We start from the raw sequence: 24185 nt of genomic DNA, 5'->3' as shown, positions 1-24185 counted from the left end.
GACAGACAGAAAGACGGAAGTGACCCTTAGACAATTATATAGTAGACTAGATTGTGGCCCGATTCTAACGCATCGGGTATTCTAGAATATGCATGTCCCCGTAGTATATGGACAATGATGATTCCAGAATTCGCGGCAGACTGTGCCCGTCGCTGATTGGTCGAGGCAACCTTTATGACATCATCATCGCCATGGCAACCATTATGACATCATCGTCGCTGTGCCCGTTGCTGATTGGTCGAGGCCTGGCGGCCTCGACCAATCAGAGACGCTTGATGTCTACGTCCTTTATGACCTCATCGTCGCTGTGCCCGTCACTGATTGGTCGAGGCCTGGCGGCCTCGACCAATCAGAGACGCGGGATTTCCTGGACAGACAGACAGACAGAAAGACAGACAGACGGAAAAACCCTTAGACAATTATACAGTGCCTACAAGTAGTATTCAACCCCCTGCAGATTTAGCAGGTTTAATAAGATGCAAATAAGTTAGAGCCTTCAAACTTCAAACAAGAGCAGGATTTATTAACAGATGCATAAATCTTACAAACCAAAAAGTTTTGTTGCTCAGTTAAATTTTTATAAATTTTAAACATAAAAGTGTGGGTCAATTATTATTCAACCCCTAGGTTTAATATTTTGTGGAATAACCTTTGTTTGCAATTACAGCTAATAATCGTCTTTTATAAGACCTGATCAGGCCGGCACAGGTCTCTGGAGTTATCTTGGCCCACTCCTCCATGCAGATCTTCTCCAAGTTATCTAGGTTCTTTGGGTGTCTCATGTGGACTTTAATCTTGAGCTCCTTCCACAAGTTTTCAATTGGGTTAAGGTCAGGAGACTGACTAAGCCACTGCAACACCTTGATTTTTTGCCTCTTGAACCAGGCCTTGGTTTTCTTGGCTGTGTGCTTTGGGTCGTTGTCTTGTTGGAAGATGAAATGACGACCCATCTTAAGATCCTTGATGGAGGAGTGGAGGTTCTTGGCCAAAATCTCCAGGTAGGCCGTGCTATCCATCTTCCCATGGATGCGGACCAGATGGCCAGGCCCCTTGGCTGAGAAACAGCCCCACAGCATGATGCTGCCACCACCATGCTTGACTGTAGGGATGGTATTCTTGGGGTCATATGCAGTGCCATCCAGTTTCCAAACATCACGAGTGTGGTTGGCCCCAAAGATCTCGATCTTGGTCTCATCAGACCAGAGAACCTTGAACCAGTCAGTCTCAGAGTCCTCCAAGTGATCATGAGCAAACTGTAGACGAGCCTTGACATGACGCTTTGAAAGTAAAGGTACCTTACGGGCTCGTCTGGAACGGAGACCATTGCGGTGGAGTACGTTACTTATGGTATTGACTGAAACCAATGTCCCCACTGCCATGAGATCTTCCCGGAGCTCCTTCCTTGTTGTCCTTGGGTTAGCCTTGACTCTTCGGACAAGCCTGGCCTCGGCACGGGAGGAAACTTTCAAAGGCTGTCCAGGCCGTGGAAGGCTAACAGTAGTTCCATAAGCCTTCCACTTCTGGATGATGCTCCCAACAGTGGAGACAGGTAGGCCCAACTCCTTGGAAAGGGTTTTGTACCCCTTGCCAGCTTTGTGACCCTCCACGATCTTGTCTCTGATGGCCTTGGAATGCCCCTTTGTCTTTCCCATGTTGACCATGTATGAGTGCTGTTCACAAGTTTGGGGAGGGTCTTAAATAGTCAGAAAAGGCTGGAAAAAAAGATAATTAATCCAAACATGTGAAGCTCATTGTTCTTTGTGCCTGAACTACTTCTTAATACTTTAGGGGAACCAAACAGAATTCTGGTGGGTTGAGGGGTTGAATAATAAATGACCCTCTGAAAAGACTTTTCACAATTTAAAAAAAAAAATAAACAAAGAAATAACATTCTTTTTTGCTGCAGTGCATTTCACACTTCCAGGCTGATCTACAGTCCAAATGTCACAATGCCAAGTTAATTCCAAATGTGTAAACCTGCTAAATCTGCAGGGGGTTGAATACTACTTGTAGGCACTGTATATATAGATAACTAGTAGTAGAAAGTGGACTTCCTATTGAAAGTAAAGCTCCCTCTCCTGGATGGAACCCACCCCGACGCGCGTTTCGGCAATTCGCCTTCGTCATGAACGGATGGAACTCTGCCTCCACCGCAGCTGTTAAAGACACCTGTCATCTGTTAAACTTAGCGTATGCCTGCCATTTATCTCTGGAGCCCCTTCCACAGCTAAGGACTTCTTTTTCCTAGGATGTTAATGGAGCGCCCGCCAGGGCCTAGGGGTATTCTGTACAGTGTCCAGTGGTCATTAAAGGGGAAGTCACGGTGGCAGCAACCCGGTCCGTGGCCCTGAGAGTCCAAATTAAAGGGACGGTCTTGAAAGAGGTTTGTGAAATAATAAAATGTTCGTGACGCCACCTTTGGTATTCGGTCAGAGGGGTCCTCAGGGGAGTGATGGCACTGCAGCAAGGATGGTACGGCTTCCCACAGGTGAAGCTGGGGTCACAAGGGCTCCCGGTGTGTTTGCCAAAGATGGTGTGGTGCCAGAAATTAATAGAGGACTCAAGGTTGCAGTCTCTTTACCTGGTTTACTGATGGTAGACAGCCACAGTCCAGGGTACCAGCAACAAGTGACGATGGAGTCCAGGCAGCCTGAGGACCAGTAAAATTCCCTTTGCCAGGTCAGATTGGGAGACTTCCACTATGTTAATCAACCAAATAAATAACAATATGTGTGGTCGTGTATCTAAACAGATATATATAGCGCCTATAAATATGAAACAACAACCAAAGAATTTTTTACTAAAATGTAAATTTTATTATAAACAAAATAATCACAATATTAAAATTAGGGAAAGGACCACCAGGTGGCAATAGAGTCTCCCTCGTCAAAGCTGAAGCTAAACGCGCGTCGGGCCGTGTGGGCTCATCATCAGGGTATGTTTGACCATGGAAACACTTTATACGATTATGTTTGGTGCACCTTATAACCATTAGGTCTGCGTTGTCTCTTTGATTTATTTTTTCCTATGCACAGGTTCACTTTAAAGCGGGTACTTACCAGATATATGCACTTTATATTAAAATTATAAACACGCAGTGCAATACAATATATTTGATGCACTCTAGAAGCATTTTAGCTACTTTTGATCCTACCTCCCTTTTCCATGTCACTTTAATTGGTAATTAATTTATTTAGATTTACTTGGGCAAACTTTATTTTATTTAGTCACCATATTTATTTTGATCCGGGTACATACCTGCAATATTAACTTTGATACATGCACAATGCTTCACTTTATTTTTCATTTGGCTGCATGCACTTTATTATGAAATGTGAACTGTGCAATGAAGTAAAATATACCTCGACCTTTATTAATTAATCTACTTATGGCGAGGCTTTTATATCCATGGTATTATCTGATTTTTTTACCCTATAATCTAATTACTGTTAAACTGGAAATTATATTTACTAATACTCTTTGATGATAACATGCACTCTATTGCCACCTGGTGGTCCTTTTAATTTTAATATTGTGATTATTTTGTTTATAATAAGATTTATATTTTAGTAAAAACTCTTTGGTTGTTGTTTCATATTTATAGGCGCTATAGACTTCCACTATGTGCTGAATAATGGTCCCTTGCTGCCTATGGCTTCCTCCAAGGTCCTGAAGCGCCCACCAGGGCCATGGGGTACTCGGTACCGAGTCTGGTCATCATTAAAAGGATGTGTCATGGCGGCGGCAACCCCGTCCGTGGCCCTGGGCGCCCATGTAAAATGGAAAGGTCTTTAAAGGGGTTGTTGAATAAAGTTTGTTCATGACGCCACCTGTGGTATTTGGTCAGGGATGACCGACGCTGCTTAAAGGGGTCCTCTGGGGTGATGTTGTGGTAGCAGGGATGGTATGGCTTCCCACAGGTGAAGTTGGGTTCCCAGGGCTCCCGGTGGAGTAGGGACAGAGGGTAGATGGTATAGAAAGAAACAGAGGACACAAGTTGCAGTCTCTTTACTTCTCTACTGTAGAATTCAGGCAGCCATAGTCCAGGGTACCGGATAAGAGGTGCTGGTATGGTTCGGCCGGCTTGGAAGCGAATCTGGAATCCCCCACACCAGGTGGGGTTGGAAGCCTTCGAAAAAATACATACCATAAGATACGGCCTTCCCAAAACCCTGTCTGATGACAAATGCACACTAAAGGTACCGTCACACATAACGATATCGTTAACGATATCGTTGCTTTTTGTGACGTAGCAACGATATCGTTAACGAAATCGTTATGTGTGACAGCGACCAACGATCAGGCCCCTGCTGGGAGATCGTTGGTCGCTGGGGAAAGTCCAGCACTTTATTTTGTCGCTGGATCTCCCGCTGACATCGCTGAATCGGCGTGTGTGACGCCGATTCAACGATGTCTTCCCTGGTAACCAGGGTAAACATCGGGTAACTAAGCGCAGGGCCGCACGTAGTAACCCGATGTTTACCCTGGTTACCGTTGTAAATGTAAAAAAACAAACACTACATACTTACATTCCGGTGTCTGGTCAGGTCCCTAGCCGTCAGCTTCCCGCACTGACTGGTGAGCGCCGGCCAGCCGTAAAGCATAGCACAGCGGTGACGTCACCGCTGTATTTTACGGCCGGCGCTCAGTCAGTGCGGGAAGCTGAAGGCGAGGGACGTGACAGACACCGGAATGTGAGTATGTAGTGTTTGTTTTTTTACATTTACAATGGTAACCAGGGTAAACATCGGGTTACTAAGCGCGGCCCTGCGCTTAGTAACCCGATGTTTACCCTGGTTACCCTGGTTACCGGCATCGTTGGTCGCTGGAGAGCGGTATGTGTGACAGCTCTCCAGCGACCAAACAGCGACGCTGCAGCGATCAGGATCGTTGTCGGTATCGCTGCAGCGTCGCTTAGTGTGACGGTACCTTTAGCAGGATGCAGCAGGCTAGGAGCGGCACAGGTGCAAACTACTTGATAAAAACAGCCACCCCAACCAAACATTGCAGGGGTTGGCTGCCTAGTAGAAAAAATGCACATTGCTATAACTCACATAGGACGCCAGTCACACTGATAGGTGTGGTGCACAGTGTCTGGTATGCAACGCCCCTTGTGTTAACATGCGGGCTGCCCAGCACTATAATATGCAGCACACAGTGACAGACGCCCCAGAAAACCTAACCAACAAAAAGAGGCCTGGCCACATCCTGCAGAAAAGAATATGATATAGTGCCAGAAATGTATGCATATGATAAACACATACACTATATGAGGTATTGCGGGTCCTACCACTAATATAAAAAAACAGCTCACATAGAAAAAAAACTCAGAAAAAATACATACCATAAGATACGGCCTTCCCAAAACCCTGTCTGATGACAAATGCACACTGAGCAGGATGCAGCAGGCCTCCACTGATAAAGGCTAGTGTGCATTTGTCATCAGACAGGGTTTTGGGAAGGCCTTATCTTATCGTATGTATTTTTTCTGAGTTTTTTTTCTATGTGAGCTGGGGTTGGAAGCCTTCCTTCTAGCTCTAAGTTGTAGTCCCTTGCTGCCTTAGGCCTCACACAAGGTCCTCACGTTCTCTCTCTCTGTCCCCCTTTAGGTAGGACACTAACCCGAATACCAGGTAACTCGTGCCTTTTTCAGGATCTCTATCACAACCCGGGCTCTATGCGTTACTGTGTCTTCAGGTGTATGGTGGACAGGTGACTTGCAATCCAGCTGTCCTGCCGCTTTCTGCCTTGGGGCATAGTTACCCCCACAAACTCGGTCTTCTGGCTACCAGTATCTGCACTTCAGCTTGGAGAGATCCCATTCACAGCTCTCCTCCAGCTCCTTACTCTCCTTTGCTTCTTTTCCTCCTTCATGCTTGCTCTCTACAACTTATTCTGCTTTCCTTTCTCTCTTTCCAGGAGCTGCAGCACCTCACATGGCTGCACGGCCCCTCCTTTCCTTTTCTCCTCTGACAGACTGACTGACTTCTCTGTGGCAGACTTCTCTAGTCTGCTGTCTGGCACTAATAATATATTTATTATAGAATATATATATATAGGAGAGCCATCCACAAACTGGATCAGAGCTCCTCCTTCTGGCCTGCAGTAAGAACATGTTGCATGTTTGTGATTACCTGATAAAAGGAATTCTTTGTCACTTCCAAGGGTAACATCAAACTCCCCATAAGGAAAGCAATGCCACTGTAACTGGGATGTCACAGTCCTCTCTCACTCTCTCTCCTAGGATAGAGCCTGCATGGTAGGCAACGCGAGCCGTTTCACAGGTGTCTCCATCCACGGTGACTCCGGGCTCTGGATGTTGCTGTACCTCAGCGTGTATATGTGGGCAAGTCACTTTCAATTTCCTACCCTCCGTTTCTGCCGTGGGACATGCAGTTCCACACAGCCTCGGGCTCCCAGTGACCGGTTTCTGCGCTTTTAGCTTGGAGGGAACCCAGTCGTAGCTCTCCTCCAGCTCCTCACTTCTCCTCTGCTCCTTCCTCTTTCACTGTCTCTACAGACTAACTAACTCCTCCAGACCAGAATGTGTATATATAACTAGGGAAGCTCCCCTGAAACCGGGTTCAGAGCTCCCCCTTCTGGCCTGGAGTCAGAACATGTTACATGTACAGGTTACCTGTCAAAGGGACCCTCCTCGTCTCCAGGCATGGCATCACCCTCCCCGAGAGGAAGGCAATACCACTGTGGTACCTGAACTCCTGGGCTGCCACATTAACAACATAATATCCATGTAAATTATATTTTTTTTCCATGGGATTTTGTATGATTTTCCATCAGTTCATCTTCTTTCCATTCAGATTCCGACAACACAGGATCCTCTCAGTAGAGATCTTCATAATAAAATAATTTTCATGACTGACTCCTCGAGGATGGATAAGGGCAGAGACAAGATATTACACCTCACTCTGGAGATCCTCTTCCGACTTACTGGAGAGGTGAGAGATTCTGATGTTACATTATTTCATTATCTATGGCTATAAGAAATGGGCATTCAGTTGTACTTGAAAGTTTGTGAACCCATCAGAATTTTCCATATTTCTGCATAAATTTGACCTAAAATTACATTTCACTTTCACACAAGTCCGAAAAGCAGGTAAAGAACCAAATCAAACAAATAAATAGAAAAATATTAGACTTTATAATTTTTTAAAATGAGAAATTTGATCCAATGTCACATGTCTGTGAGTGGTAAAAGTATGTGAACCTTTTCTGTCAGTATCTGGTGTGACCCTTTGGGCAGCAATAACTGCATCTAATCGTTTCCAGTAATTGTTGATTAGTCCTGTACATCTGATGGAGGAATTTTATCCTGTCCCTCCCTACAAAACAGCTTCACCTCTTTCATGTTGGTAATTTTCTCCAATGAACTGCTTGCTTCAGCTCCTTTCATAACATTTCCACAGGTCAGGACTGTTACTTGGCCATTCCACGACATTATATTTATTCTTCTGTAACCATTCTTTTGTAGAACGACTTGTGGCTTTTGGTCGTTGTTTTGCTGCATGACCCACTTTTTCTCCTTCACCTCATTGGGGGACACAGACCGTGGACACAGACCGTGTCCCCCAATGAATGGCTCGGAGAAAAGGATTTTACGGTGAGTACACAAAAATCCCTATTTCTTGAGATGCAGCTCATGGATGGATGTCCTTACATTTTCTTCTAGAATTTGTTGGTATAATTTAGAATTCATTGTTCTGTTAATGACCGTCCTGGCCAAGATGCAACGAAACAGTCCCAAACCATGATGCTACCACCAACGTGTGTCACAGATGTAAGAGGTTTTATGCAGAAATATTAATCACAAATCTCTATTTTTGACCTATCTGTCCAGAAAACATTATTCCTGTAGCCTTCTGGCTTGTCCAAGTGATCTTCAGCACACTGCAAATGGGTATCAGTATTCTTTTTGGAGAACAGTGGCTTTCTCCTTGCAATCCTCCCATGCGCACCATTGTTTTTCAATATTATGTGAAGCTGGACTCATAAACATCAACATTTTCAAATGTATGAGGGGCCTTTAGTTGTTTAGAGGATACCTTGGGTTCCTTTGAGACCTCGCATATCATTATACGCCTTGCTTTTTGTTAGTTTTGAATCACCTCCAATTTGCACACAATTTGTCTGACTGTGGATTGGTAGAGTCCAAACTCTTTAGCAATACTGTTGTAACCTTTTCAAGCCTGAAGAGCATGAACAACTCTTCTTCTGAGGTCCTCAGAAATCTCATTTATTCATGCCAAGATACATTTCCGTAAACATATTTTATTAAGATCAGATTTGATAGATTCTTGCTCTTTGAATAAAACAGGTCGCCCACTCACACCTGATTGTCATCCAACTGATTAAAAACACCAGACTCTAATTACACCTTTAAATTATCTGCTAATCTTAAAGGTTCACTTATTTTTGCCATTCATAGACATGTGATATTGATATTTATTTAACTAAATTAAAAAAAATTGCAAAATCTAATATTTTTGACTCTTATGTTTTATTTGGTTATTTTTATCTACTTTTAGGACTTGTGTGAAAATCAGATGTACTTTTTGTGATCCTAGTTACTTTTCACGGCCAAGCCGTGAGTCAGAATGGTCAAGGAGTCCAAGGTCAAAAGCCAGGAGGGTGCATCATGAACAGAAGGAAGAGACAAAAGAGTGGCCAGCTAACGTTCCGAGGTCAGAGTACCAGTAGGATAATGGATAAGAGCCGAAGGGGTTAAACAGACAGATGGTCAGAACGAAGTCCAGGGTCAAGCAACAACAGGTCAAGCATACGGAACTCAAGGCACAGAAGAAAAACCTCACAGGCTGAAAGCACGTCTGGCAGAGGTCAGGGAGACACAGCTCAGTTAAGAAGCATGGCAATCACCTGGAATAATGAACACTTGCAGACAGCCGACGCCTCCCAGTCTCGGATTGGGCAGCCGAGCTGTCAATCAACACTCACAGCTCAGCACGCCTCTGTACCGGATTGGATGGCCAAGCTGTCAATCAAAGTACTGACAGCTTCAGCACACTCCTATACCAGATTGGACGGCCAAGCTGTCAGTAACTGCATCCCAGACACACCGAAGGGTGGAACCGTGACACTTTTAGGCCAAATTTATGCAAAAATATAGAAAAATCTTAAGGGTTTACAAATATTTGAGCTGCACCGTAACTTGAGGAACGCTAGAAATATCTGTAGTAGTATTTATTGCTGCATCTCCCCATATACAGGATTACATAGTGATGAAGAAGATCTCTAGTGATCACTGTCAGGCCCCAGTGTCTGAGGGACGGGGAGGAAACCTGAGCCCAATCTCGGGGTCTCCACCGCACCCCCAGATACATGACAACATCAATAACCAGAAGATCCTAGAACTGACCTACAAGATGATTGAGCTGCTGACTGGAGAGGTGACACTGCTGGGAGTGCTGGGACATTATACAGTGACGGTATAAAGGGGTGGGGAGATGACGGTGTCATTGTATGTGTCAGGTTCCTATAAGATGTCAGGACGTCACCGTCTATTTCTCTATGGAGGAGTGGGAGTATGTAGAAGGACACAAGGATCGGTACAAGGACGTGATGATGAAGGACCACCAGCCTCGAATATCACCAGGTAACAGATAGGACTAAATACACACATCTGTTAAAGGGGGTTGGCTGCTTTAAGAAAATCTTGAAGAGGTGACCACCCACTGAAAAATCAAAATAAACAAACTTTCAGAAGGGAATAAAATAATTACCCCATGGTTATTTTACTCTGTTCATCAAACACTAGCAAAGAAGTGGCGACATGTTTGTTCGTTTTCCAATAATGAAACGTTTATGCATGCTCCATTGTAACACACAGCACCTACACTCGTGTCCTGGATGTAGAGTGTAATCTCTGGTCCCTGCTCCTCCATATGATTGATGAAAACGGCGTGTGGGCAAAAGAGACGCAAACAGAGCAAAACGTCTGATAAACTTAGTAGTACATTTGTTACAATCATTGCATTTCTTAAAGAGTTTCCCAAAGCAAGCTACCCCTAAATTACTCATATATATCACTTATGTGTTCTCTTCAGTAAGAATCAGTAAGAGGACAACACCAGACCGACATCCCAGACCTCAGGACTGTTCACAAGATCATCAGGTTGGTGGAGAGAAATTTGTAGGAAATGTGTAGGAGACTGTGCAAGGTCGTGTGGTCTGCTAATCTTCATTATTATATGATATATACAGCAGGCCACGTACATTAGAATCATAGAATGTTAGAGTTGGAAGGGACCTCCAGGGTCCTCGTGTCCAACCCACTGCTCAATGCAGGTTTCACTAAACCATCTCAGACAGATGTCTGTCCACCCACTACGTGAATGCTTCCTTTGAATGAGAACTCACACCTCTCGTGGCCGCCTGTTCCACTCATTGGTCACTTTCATCTGTATCTTCTCCCTTTCAGTTTCATTACTCCTCGTTTTTCCATGTGCAAATGAGAGTAATGATGATCAATCTACATTGTGACAGACCTTCAGATATTTGTAGACCACTGTTAAGTCTTTTTTTTTTTTTTTGCAAGCTAAGCATTCCTAGATCCTTTAACCGTTCCTCATAGGACATACTTTGCAGTCCGCTCACCGTCCTGGTAGCTCTTCTCTGAACTTGCTCCAGTGTCTCAAAGTGTTTTTTTTTTTTAAATGTGGTGCCCAGAACTGGACACAGTATTCCAGATGAGGTCTGACCAAGGAGGAGTAGAGGGGGATAATTACTTGATGTGATCTAGACTCTATGCATCTCTTAATACATCCTAGAACTGTGTTTGCTTTTTTGCTGCTGCATCACACTGTTGACTCCTGTGCAGTCTGTGATCTATTAGTATACCCAAGTCTTTTCAAACATGCTGTTGCTTAGTTCAATTCCTCCCATTTTGTAGATGTAACTTTAGTTTTTCTTGCCCAGATGTAGAATATTGCATTTCTCCCCATTAAATACCATTATATTAGTCACTGCCCATTGTTCAAGCTTATCTAGATCCTTCTGATTCCTTTCTCTGTCTTCTCTAGTGTTAGCTACCCCTCCTAGCTTTGCATCATCTGCAAATTTGTTTAGTTTAGTTTACCTTCAGTTCTTTTATATAGATCATTTATAAAAATGTTGAACAATACTGGGGCCAGGACAGAGCCTTGTGGTACCCTACTTGAAACACTCTTCTAATTGGATGTACAACCATTTAGTACCACTCTTTGAGTATGATCACTGAGCCAGTTATGAATCCATCTATCCGTAGTCTTGTCAATCCCATACTTGGTCATTTTTTTCAATAAGTTACCGTATCTACTCGAGTATAAGCCGACTCGAGTATAAGCCGACCCCCTACTTTTGCCACAAAAAACTGGGAAAACATATTGACTCGAGTATAAGCCTAGGGTGGGAAATGCAGCAGCTACCGGTGAATTTCAAAAATAAAAATAGATGCTCCATACCGTTCATTATTGCCCCATAAGATGCTCCATATAAAGCTGTGCCACATACAATGCTGCATACTGTTCACTATTGCCCCATAGATGCTCTGTATAAAGCTGTGCCACATATAATGCTGCATATCGTTCATTATTGCCCCATAGAAGCTCCATATAAAGCTGTGCCCCATATATGCTCTGCACCATTCATTATTGCCCCATAGATGCTCCATATAAAGCTGTGCCATATAGTGCTCTGCACCGTTCATCATTGCCCCATAGATGTGCCATATAAAGCTGTGCCATATAGTGCTCTGCACCGTTCATCATTGCCCCATAGAAGCTCCATATAAAGCTGTGCCCCATATATGCTCTGCACCGTTCATTATGGCCTCATAGAAGCTGCATATAAAGCTGTGCCACATATATGCTCTGCACCATTCATTATTGCCCCATAGAAGCTCCATATAAAGCTGTGCCCCATATAGTGCTCTGCACCGTTCATTATTGCCCCATAGATGTGCCATATAAAGCTGTGCTATATAGTGCTCTGCACCGTTCATCATTGCCCCATAGATGTGCCATATAAAACTGTGCCATATAGTGCTCTGCACCGTTCATTATGGCCCATAGATGCTCCTTATAAAGCTCTGCCATATAGTGCTCTGCACCGTTCATTATTGCCCCATAGATGCTCCTTATAAAGCTCTGCCATATAGTGCTCTGCACCGTTCATTATGGCCCCATAGATGCTCCTTATAAAGCTCTGCCATATAGTGCTCTGCACCGTTCATTTGTGCCCCATAGATGCTCCTTATAAAGCTCTGCCATATAGTGCTCTGCACCGTTCATTTGTGCCCCATAGATGCTCCTTATAAACCTCTGCCATATAGTGCTCTGCACCATTCATTTGTGCCCCATAGATGCTCCTTATAAAGCTCTGCCATATAGTGCTCTGCACCGTTCATTTGTGCCCCATAGATGCTCCTTATAAAGCTCTGCAATATAGTGCTCTGCACTGTTCATTTGTGCCCCATAGATGCTCCTTATAAAGCTGTGCTACCGGTATATATAATGCTGCAATAAAAAAAAAAATGCCATACTCACCTTTCTTGCTTGCAGTTCCTCAGCGTCCCGTCCCGACGTCTCTTCGCTCTGACTGATCAGGCAGAGGGCGGCGCGCACACTATATGCGTCATCGCGCCCTCTGACCTAAACAGTCAGTGCGGAGAGACGACGGGAAGATGGAGCGACGCCCGGCGTGTGGAACGGGGATAGGTGAATATGCGATACTTACCTGCTCCCGGCATCCCGCTTCTCCTGGACAGCTGGTCTCCGGGTGCCGCAGCCTCTTCCTCTATCAGCGGTCACTGTTACCGCTGATTAGAGAAATGAATATGTGGCTCCACCCCTATGGGAGTGGAGTCCATATTCATTTCTCTAATGAGCGGTCCCACGTGACCGCTGAACAGGGGAAGAGCTGAGGCACCCGGAGACCGTGGGACTGCAGGGACAGTCCAGGATCGCCGGGACTAGGTGAGTATGCCTCAGCCCTCTCTCCCCCTCACCCGCCGACCCCACTGCCGACCGTGACTCGAGTATAAGCCGAGAGGGGCACTTTCAGCCCAAAAATTTGGGCTGAAAATCTCGGCTTATACTTGAGTATATACGGTAAGTATGAGATTCTTTATCAAATGCCTTGTTGAAGTCGAGATATACTATATCTACCGCATTTCCCTGATTCAATCATAGAAGGAAATTAGATTAGTCTGGCATGACTTGTTTGCTACAAACCCATGCTGATTCTTGTTAATTATTGTATTCTTATCCAAGTACGTACATACACGCTTTTTAATAATTTGTTCAAATATCTTTCCTGGTATAGAAGTAAGGCTCACTTGTAAGTAATTTCCTGGCTCCACCTTCTTTCCTTTTTTGAAGACAGGGACAAAATTTGCCCTTCTCTGATCTTGTGGGACTACTCCTGTTCTCCAGAATTTTTCAAAGATTCTGACTAGTGGTTCTGCAATTTCCTCTGCTAACTCTTTCAGCACCCTAGGATGTAATTCATCTGGGCCAGGAGATTTTAAATTCATGTATGTTCCCTCCCCATCTCTGTGTTTATAGATAGTGTGGTTTCTTTTATTCCCTCGATGGCACCGTGAAGATCAGCTGATGTTACAATTGTTTCCAGAGAGAACACAGATGCAAAATAGGAATTTAAAAGTTCTGCCTTTTCAATATAATTTTTGACCACTTCACTCTTTTCATTTTGTAAAATTCCTATAACATCTTTGACTTTTCTTTTGCTTTTGACTTACCCCCAAACTCCTTTTTTTGCCACTTTTGGTCTCCCTTGCAAGCCTTACTTCATTACTGGCTTTAGCTCTTCTAACTCTTGTCTTACATTCCCTGCAAACAGCATTATAGTATTCTTCAAATATTCCCTCCTCTTTCCATTTAATATAAATTTATTTTTTCCTTTTTAACAAATGATTAAGTTCTGTATTCATCATCCTGGTCTCTTTAACCCCTTAACGACCGCCGATATGCCTTTTAACAGCGGCAGTTAAGAGTACTTATGCCTCAGCGCCGTTTTGTAACTGCGCTAAGAAATAAGTGTATAGTGCCCCCCAGAGTCAGAATTTCTCCGTGGTCTCGGCTGCCGGGGTTAGCTGACCCCAGAGAACATGACTCAAGTCGGTTTTTACCAACCACAGTGTTATGATCGCTGTTATTAATGGTATATAACAGTGACTGCAAAAAAATGTCTGATTTCCCATTTAATTTCTCTCTCCTCTGATGTGATCGCACAAAAGAGGAGAGAGAAATGAGGTCCTCCGATGCCCGCCCGATACCTCTGATGTCTCTGAATCCCACCATGAAGTCCCCCCGGGCCACCGGTGTCTTCCGGGAAGAAAATGGCGGGTACATGCGCAGTGCGCCCGCCGAGATCTGCCAGCCGGCATCCAGCAACAATAGCAAATTAAAATAAAAAATATATACAGTTAGGGCCAGAAATATTTGGACAGTGACACAAGTTTTGTTATTTTAGCTGTTTACAAAAACATGTTCAGAAATACAATTATATATATAATATGGGCTGAAAGTGCACACTCCCAGCTGCAATATGATAGTTTCCACATCCAAATCGGAGAAAGGGTTTAGGAATCATAGCTCTGTAATGCATAGGGTCCTCTTTTTCAAGGGACCAAAAGTAATTGGACAATGGACTCTAAGGGCTGCAATTAACTCTGAAGGCGTCTCCCTCGTTAACCTGTAATCAATGAAGTAGTTAAAAGGTCAGGGGTGGATTCCAGGTGTGTGGTTTTGCATTTGGAAGCTGTTGCTGTGAGCAGACAACATGCGGTCAAAGGAACTCTCAATTGAGGTGAAGCAGAACATCCTGAGGCTGAAAAAAAAGAAAAAATCCATCAGAGAGATAGCAGACATGCTTGGAGTAGCAAAATCAACAGTTGGGTACATTCTGAGAAAAAAGGAATTGACTGGTGAGCTTGGGAACTCAAAAAGGCCTGGGCGTCCACGGATGACAACAGTGGTGGATGATCGCCGCATACTTAATTTGGTGAAGAAGAACCCGATCACAACATCAACTGAAGTCCAGAACACTCTCAGTGAAGTAGGTGTATCTGTCTCTAAGTCAACAGTAAAGAGAAGACTCCATGACAGTAAATACAAAGGGTTCACATCTAGATGCAAACCATTCATCAATAACAAAAATAGACAGGCCAGAGTTAAATTTGCAGAAAAACACCTCAAGAAGCCAGCTCAGTTCTGGAAAAGTATTCTATGGACAGGTGAGACAAAGATCAACCTGTACCAGAATGATGGGAAGAAAAAAGTTTGGAGAAGAAAGGGAACGGCACATGATCCAAGGCACACCACATCCTCTGTAAAACATGGTGGAGGCAACGTGATGGCATGGGCATGCATGGCTTTCAATGGCACTGGGTCACTTGTGTTTATTGATGACATAAGAGCAGACAAGAGTAGCCGGATGAATTCTGAAGTGTACCGGGATATACTTTCAGCCCAGATTCAGCCAAATGCTGCAAAGTTGATTGGACGGCGCTTCATAGTACAGATGGACAATGACCCCAAGCATACATCCAAAGCTACCCAGGAGTTCATGAGTGCCAAAAAGTGGAACATTCTGCAATGGCCAAGTCAATCTCCAGATCTAAACCCAATTGAGCATGCATTTCACTTGCTGAAATCCAGACTTAAGACGGAAAGACCCACAAACAAGTAAGACCTGAAGGCTGCGGCTGTAAAGGCCTGGCAAAGCATTAAGAAGGAGGAAACCCAGCGTTTGGTGATGTCCATGGGTTCCAGACTTAAGGCAGTGATTGCCTCTAAAGGATTTGCAACAAAATATTGAAAATAAAAATATTTTGTTTGGGTTATTTTTATTTGTCCAATTACTTTTGACCTCCTAAAATGTGGAGTGTTTGTAAAGAAATGTGTACAATTCCTACATTTTCTATCAGATATTTTTGTTCAACCCTTCAAATTAAACGTTACAATCTGCACTTGAATTCTGTTGTAGAGGTTTCATTTCAAATCCAATGTGGTGGCATGCAGAGCCCAACTCGCGAAAATTGTGTCACTGTCCAAATATTTCTGGCCCTAACTGTATTTATTTCCATTTTTACATTAAGGTTAGAGCTGGGCTAAAGTGAGTTGGGCTAAAGTGAGTTGGGCTAAAGTGAGTTGGGCTAGGGTAAGGGTTGAGCTAAAGCTAGGGTTAAGGTTGGGCTAGGGTTGTGGTTATGGTTGGGATTTTTTTTAGGAGTAGGGTTAGGGGTGTGTTAGGGTTAAGGTTGTGGTTATGGTTAGGGTTGGGATTAGGGTTAGGGGGTGTTGGGGTTAGGGTTGTGGTTAGGGTTGGGATTGGGGTTTTGGTTAGGGTTGGGATTGGGGTTAGGGCTAGAGTTAGAATTGGGGGGGTTCCACTGTTTAGGTACATCAGGGAGTCTTCAAACGCAATATGGTGCCGCCATTGATTCCAGACAATGTTGTGTTCAAAAAGTCAAACGGTGCTCTCTCCCTTCTGAGCCCTGCCATGTTCCCAAACAGTGGCTTTTCCCCGCATTCGGGGTACTCAGAAGAAATTGAGCAACAAATGTTGTGGTCCATTTTCTCCTGATAACCTTGTGAAAATAAAAAAAATTGGTTCCAAAGTAAATTTTTTTGCTTTAGTTTTCATGAAGCACCTCAACAGTTAATAAATTTCTTGAATGTGGTTTTGCGCACCTTGAGGGATGCAGTTTTTAGAATTGTGTCACTTTTGGGTATTTTTTGTTATATTGAACTTCCCCCCCCCCCCCCCCCAGAAATCACTGGTCAACTTTTAACCCTTATAACATCCTAACAAAAAAGAAATTATGTTTCCAAAATTGTGCTGATGTAAACTTGACATGTGGGAAATGATACTTATTAACTATTTTGTGTGACACCACTCTCTGATTTAGGGGTACGAAAATTAAAAGTTTGAAAATTGCAAAATTTTCAAAATTTTGGCCAAATTTCCTTTTTTTTCATAAATAAACGCAAGTCATATTGAAGAAATGTTACCACTAACATGAAGTACAATAAGTGACGAAAAAACATTCTCTGAATCAGCGGGATCCGTTGAAGCTCCAGAGCTGTAACCTCATAAAGTGACAGTGGTCAGAATTGTAAAAATTGGCCCGGTCATTAAGTTCCAAATTGTCTCTGTCACTAAGGGGTTAAATGCTTCCAATTCTTCCTTCTTTTCGGGATTGTTACCGATTGTGCAGTGAGAATTTCATTTAGCAAAATCTCCCGCCCATCTTAGACATTTCTGTCCTTTAGACCATCCAGACATTGGACCTTTCCTACCCTCTTTTCTTAGTCCATTAAAATCTGCCTTTCTGAAGTCCAACCTTAAAGTCTGAGTCCTCGCCGGTCTTCATCCTCTTGTAATCCAAAATTCGAGGGTAGCACGATCGCTGCCTCCTAAATTCCCGGCCACCCTTTCTTTCTCAACCATTTTCTCGCTGTTGGTAAGAATTAGGTCCAAGATTATAGATCCTCTTGTTCTCTCTTCTACCTTTTGAAAGAAGATGTTGTCAGCAAGAGAAGATAAGATAAGGATTTTCTGGACCCAGTACTTTTGCCTGAGATATCTGGATAGTTACATGTTGTCTGGACCTACTCACACTTTTCTGGCTATGGAAAATGTTGAGAAAAGGAACTCACAGATTGAATTTGTAAGGAAGATGTGATTTTTTTTTTTTGGCATTTCTGCTAATTAAAGGGTTATTCCCAAAACAACAAGCTATTCCCTATCCATGGGATAAGTAATAACTTGAACACTAAGGGTCTGACCACCAGGATCTACATCGATCCTAAGATTGGGGCTCTGTAACCCTGAGAATACAGCTTTGCAACCCTGTCCTCAAAAGAGAAAAGATGCGCATCCTCAACCTCTGCTCCATTTATTGTCAATAGGACTGGGAAGTACAGCGCTTACCTATTTATGCCAGTCCTATAGACAATGAATGGAGCAGAAACTGAGCACCATCGCTCTTTTCAGGACATTGCTTCAGAGCTGCATTCGTGGGAACTCTGGATCAACTGGGTATCCCAATGGATAGGGGATCACTTGTATTTTTGAGGGGGAAGATGGGGTGGGGGAGGGGGGCAATAACCCTTTAATGATATTTTCTAGTCATCTATCCATTCAAAGTGAAGTCTCCAAGTATTTGGTCACTTTTACTATATTTGTTTCACAGATTTTGAATCAGAATGAAGTTTCAAAACATCATAATATTACGGACCTAATGGTAAAAGAAGAGAAATTTCTGAGCGGTGATGAGCAGATTAAAAAGGAGATTCCTACAGATAATGGCTCGGGTGAGTAGTAGCTAATAACTGCAGATTACAGTCACATGTTCAATTTATCAACCTAAGGCAACAATTTTATATTCAGTTTGCCAAAGTGAATCTGTCAGCAGATCTCACAGCATAAACTGCGTACATTATTAAATAGATCTCTTAGACCTAGAGAGGCTGGTAGTCCCATTATCCGGCGACTGTGTTCAATTGTAAAACAAAGGAAAAAAACATTCATACTCACCAAACAGTTAATCCCCCGACACCCGCGTCTCCTGCAACAAAAATAAAATAATAAACCAACATATACTTACCTTTCCGCCATAGTCCACTTAATAATAAGTGTCCCACGGCGATCTCACATGTAGAACAGTCACATCGGGAGATGTGACTACCCGGCCTCCGGTGATACAATGACAGGAGGTGATCCCTCCCATACTGTATCACTGCACTGCCGTGAGAGTTCACCGGAGTTCGTGCTCTCACTTGCGGCACCGCTGGGTGAGAAAATTATCACGCAGTGGTGCCATAAGGGAGAACACGAACTTCGGTGAACTCACGGTGATACAAGGCAGGAGCGATTACATGTGAGATCGCCGTGCGACACTCGGTAAATGGACGACACCGGTTATTTTTGTTGCAGGAGATCGAGGGATTTGGGGATTAGGTGATGCAGTAAGTATGGTATGTGCCTTTTCTGGGCAGCTGCGGGCTGCTATTTTTCAGCTGGGGAAGTCGATATCCATGGCCCCTTACCAGCCTGAGAATGCCAGCCCCCAGCTGTCAGCTTTAGTAAGGCTGGTTATAAAAAAATGGGGGGGGGGACCACACGCCATTTTTTAAAAATTATTTATTTAAATAATTTTTAAAAATACAGCATGGGAACCCCTCTTGTTGTGAATTCTGTGGCCAAGCTCCCTCCTGTGGTCGTGAGTGGTACTTCGGCTGGTTCTGTCTATGAGCTTCCTTTGGTGGATGAGAGTGGTACTGCGGCTTCTGAGTTTCCTTCCTCAGGTGATGAGGTTAAGTCGTTAGGTGCTGCTCTATTTAACTCCACCTAGTGCTTTGATCCTGGCCTCCAGTCAATGTTCTAGTATTGGTCTTGCTTTCTCCTGGATCGTTCCTGTGGCCTGTCTATCCTGCATAAGCTAAGTTTTGCTTGTGTTATTTTTGTTTGCTATTTTTTCTGTCCAGCTTGCTATATTGGTTTTTCTTGCTTGCTGGAAGCTCTGGGACGCAGAGGGAGCACCTCCGTACCGTTAGTCGGTGCGGAGGGTCTTTTTGCCCCCCCTCTGCGTGGTTGTTTGTAGGGTTTTGTGTTGACCGCAAAGCAATCTTTCCTATCTTCGGTCTGTTCAGTAAGTTGGGCCTCACTTTGCTAAATCTATTTCATCTCTGCGTTTGTATTTTCATCTCAACTCACAGTCATTATATGTGGGGGGCTGCCTTTTCCTTTGGGGTATTTCTCTGAGGCAAGGTAGGCTTTTTTTTCTTTCTTAGGGCTAGCTAGTTTCTCAGGCTGTGCTCGAGGCGCATAGGACTGGTCAGGAGCGCTCCACGGCTACCTTTAGTTTGGTTGGATAGGATTAGGGATTGCGGTCAGCAGAGTTCCCACGTCTCAGAGCTCATCCTATGTTTTTGGTAATTGTCAGGTCACTTTGTGTGCTCTGAACTTCAAGGTCCATTGTGGTTCTGAATCACCTGTTCATAACACCCTCTATTCTTGATAACCATACTTGCTGAAAATGACAGCTGAAGGTCGCTTCCCCCAGATGTGAGTTTTGCCTGGCTGGTTAGGGTACGTTCCCACGGTCAGAAAACGCAGTGAGTTGGACGCTGCGTTCATCCACAGCGTCCAACCTGCAGCGTCCAATCCGCAGCATCCAACCTGCAGCATCCAGATGTTACATCATAGTGGATAGAATTTCAAGAAATCCCATGCCCACTGTGCGTGCACAGATGCCCGTGGATCACCGGCAGAGACGAATATGCTGTGCGTCTTTCCAGACCCCAGCATGTCAATTTATCTTGCGGAGACGCGGTTCTCTGCAAGATAACTCTCTTGTATTGGAGGTGGTGATTCTGCACGGTACAATGATCACATGCGGAATCCCTTGCGTTCAAAAGCACCGTGTGCACATACCCTTATAGAAAATACAGGGGAAACCACGCTGGGTTTTCTCATTTATTTGTTTATTTATAGCGCAGGCGGCGGGTGATGACACTCACATCAGCCGCTCCTGCTGTCACTGTTATTAGAGGCTGCAGGTGTAGGCTGATGGGAGTAATAGTCCTATCAGCCGCCACCTGCTGTCATTATTCTCACTTGATATACCGTATATACTCGAGTATAAGCCGACCCGAGTATAAGCCGACCCCCCTAATTTTGCCACAAAAAACTGGGAAAACTTATTGACTCGAGTATAAGCCTAGGGTAGAAAATGCAGCATTTACCGGTGAATTTCAAAAATAAAAATAGATGCTCCATACCGTTCATTATTGCCCCATAGATGCTCCATATACAACTGTGCTATGTAGAATGCTCTGCACCGTTGATTATGGCCCCATAGATGCTCCTTATAATGCTGTGCCCCATATATGCTCTGCACCTTTATGGCCCCATAGATGCTCCTTATAATGCTGTGCCCCATATATGCTCTGCACCTTTATGGCCCCATAGGTGCTCCTTATAATGCTGTGCCCCTTATATGCTCTGCACCTTTATGGCCCCATAGGTGCTCCTTATAATGCTGTGCCCCATATATGCTCTGCACCTTTATGGCCCCATAGATGCCCCTTATAATGCTGTGCCCCATATATGCTCTGCACCTTTATGGCCCCATAGATGCTCCTTATAATGCTGTGCCCCATATATGCTCTGCACCTTTATGGCCCCATAGATGCTCCTTATAATGCTGTGCCCCTTATATGCTCTGCACCTTTATGGCCCCATAGGTGCTCCTTAGAATGCTGCTGGTGCAGCCATAAAAAAAAAAAAAATCCCATACTCACCTCTCTTCTCAGGACGCCGGCGCTTTCAATAATTACCTGCTCCTCTGCGGCTCTGTCTCCAGCACTGACGCTCAGCAGAGGGCGCGCACTGACTACGTCACAGCGCCCTCTAACCTGAGCGTCACTGCTAGAGGACGCTGCAGACGGAGCCGGAGCGAGGAGCAGGTAATTATAGCGCTGCGCTCCCCTTACCTGCTGCGGCGCGGTCCCTGCAGTCCCTGGCTTCTCCGGCGCTGCAGATTCTTCCTGTAATTGAGCGGTCACATGGCACCGATCATTTACAGCAATGAATATGCGGCTCCTCCCCTATGGGGGTGGAGCTGCCTATTCATTTCTGTAATGAGCGGTGCCATGTGACCGCTCAGTGCAGGAAGAATCTGCAGCGCCGGAGAAGCCAGGGACTGCAGGGACCGCGCTGGGAGCAGGTAAGTATGATTACACAGCCCCCGCTCCCCATCTCCTGCTGACACCCGGGTATATGACTCGAGTATAAGCCGAGAGGGGGACTTTCAGCCCAAAAAAATGGGCTGAAAATCTCGGCTTATACTCGAGTATATACGGTAACTCTCATCATTCTCCCCTGCTCGTGCTGATCGCCGGCAGAACAGGGGAGAATGATGAGAGCTGTCTTCAGCACACGACGCTGTGGAACAGCGCTTAATGTACCGCTTCTTCCCTGGCGCCCATCCATGTGGTACTGATGCGGCACATGGTTGCCACACGTGTGCCACACGTATTACACACACGGACACTGACCTCTCCGATACCATTTTTTCGGTACCGGAAATATCAGGATGTTTTTACCAGACTAAATGGAAGCAATCCCAGTGCTTTGGTGATTAAACTCTTCCTGATCGGGGGAGATTACGCCATAATTTTTTTTAATATTTCCATCCACATTGCCGCACGATGGCTTGCTTGTTTTTTTTTGTCATATGAGTTGTAGTTTTGAAAGGAACCACTCGTTTTAAGTTGCAGTATACTTCAAAAAGGGAAAAAGAAATCGAAGTGCGGTGAAATGGCACAAAAAACCCTCTAAATTCTGCAATTTTTTTTGAGGAATTTAGTTTTTAAAGTGTTAATTGTTCAGTAAAAATGGCTTGGAATCATTATTCTACAAGTCAATATGATCGCAGCAATTCAAAACTTGCATATTTATCTCTTTATTTTTAATTTAAGTGGTTAATTTTTTTATGTTCGTTAAAATTAACCCTTTAACACCCAATGACGTGCAGTGTCTGTCATAGGGTGCCTCCCCATGATGAGCCTGCACCATTTCCGACCTATGACGACATTTAACATGCACGTGCCGAAAGCACATCGCAAACCCATCGTCGCCCGTGTCACATGAACACTGGTCACTGATGAGTTGGCATGAGAACCCAAGGTCTGCAGGAGACCCCTGTGGTTGCCATTGCGGGGTAGCTACGAGTGCCACCCTGTGGTCAGCGTTCATGGCAAGTGAGCATTTATGCTGTGCAGAGCAGAGCTGCAGCACATGCGATCAGATCATCGCAGCTTCTAGTCTCCTATGGAGACTATTGAAGCAAGTAAAAAGTGAAAAAAAAATTTTTTTAAAAAATTTTAAAAAGTCAAAAAATAAAAGTTTAAATTAACCCCCCATTCATCCCATTCAAATCAAAATAATAAAAATAACAAAACACATATTTGGTATCACCGTATCCATAATTGCCCGATCTATCAATATATAAAAATAATTAAACCGATCGGTAAACGGCATAACGTGAAAAAAATCAGTATTACGTTTTTTTTTGGTCGCTGCTGCAACATTGCACTAAAATGCAATCAATATCAATAAAAACATCAGCTCAGCATTCAAAAAAATAAGCCCCAGATCCTGAAAAATGGAGATGCAACAGGTCTCGGAAAATGGCAACTTTTTATTTTTATTTTTTTGCTAACTTTGGATTTTTTTTTTCACCACTTAAATAAAAAGTGCCAATAAATGTTTGGTATATACAAATTCGTAATGACCTGGAGAAAAAAAGTCAGTTTAGCATTTAATGAACATAGTAGAAATTTTTTTTTAAAGAAAATTATAGAATTGTTACTAATCCCGCAAAAATCAAGCCATCACATGGACATTTTGACAGAAAAATAAAAAAAAAAAGTTGTGGCTCTGGGAAGAAGGGAAGCAAAAAACGGAGACGCAAAAATAGAAATACCCCTGGTCCTTAAGGGGTTAAATAAGTTGACAATTTCATTTTACGGATGATGGAGGTGTGTGAAATCTTGTTTTTTTTTAAACTTTTTTATTGAAACAATGTTGGGGTAGATACAATATCCTTAGCGCTTTTTATTGCATTTTCTTAGTGTTGCAACCCCCCCAAAATTTTTTAATTCTGGTGTCATTTTTTAATCTCTCATTACGGCAATACAGATTAGGTTAATATTAATATTTTGATTGAACTTTTACAGATGTGGCGATACCATGCATACATGTTTATTTTTTATTATTTTGTTACTTTAGTTTTAATGAGTGAAAATACAATTTTTTTTTTTGTCATTTTTCCTCTATTATTGAATCTGCGATCGTCTAATCACTTATACTATATATTTTAATACTACAGTATTCTCCTATGAAGTTCACCCACAAGCTTTCTGCAAGGCCCCCAACTGCCGTAACAACCCATTAATTCCATAGTAATAAAAAAGGCAATCAACCCATTGGTTCCCTGCGACCATGTAGCAGGGAGCTGTCGAAGGCGGTGACCATGCAGATTGACAGCAGCATTTAAGTGGTGAAAGTACAGGAAATATAGCTCTCTCCGGCTACAGTAGTTACAGGCAGATGCCAGCTACAGTGCCTTCAACATGTAT

General features: G+C 43.7%; 1 pseudogene; it reads left to right on the top strand.

Annotated features, from left to right (window-relative positions):
• Positions 1-24185, top strand: part of LOC138666866 (zinc finger protein 850-like) — a 141271-nt pseudogene that overhangs the window by 57570 nt on the left and 59516 nt on the right.

Source organism: Ranitomeya imitator, chromosome 2 (genome assembly GCF_032444005.1).
Source record: "Ranitomeya imitator isolate aRanImi1 chromosome 2, aRanImi1.pri, whole genome shotgun sequence".
In the NCBI taxonomy this organism is placed as follows: Eukaryota; Metazoa; Chordata; class Amphibia; order Anura; family Dendrobatidae; genus Ranitomeya; species Ranitomeya imitator.
Note: the sequence above shows the minus strand (reverse complement) of the source record. Positions and strands in the feature narration are given on the sequence as shown.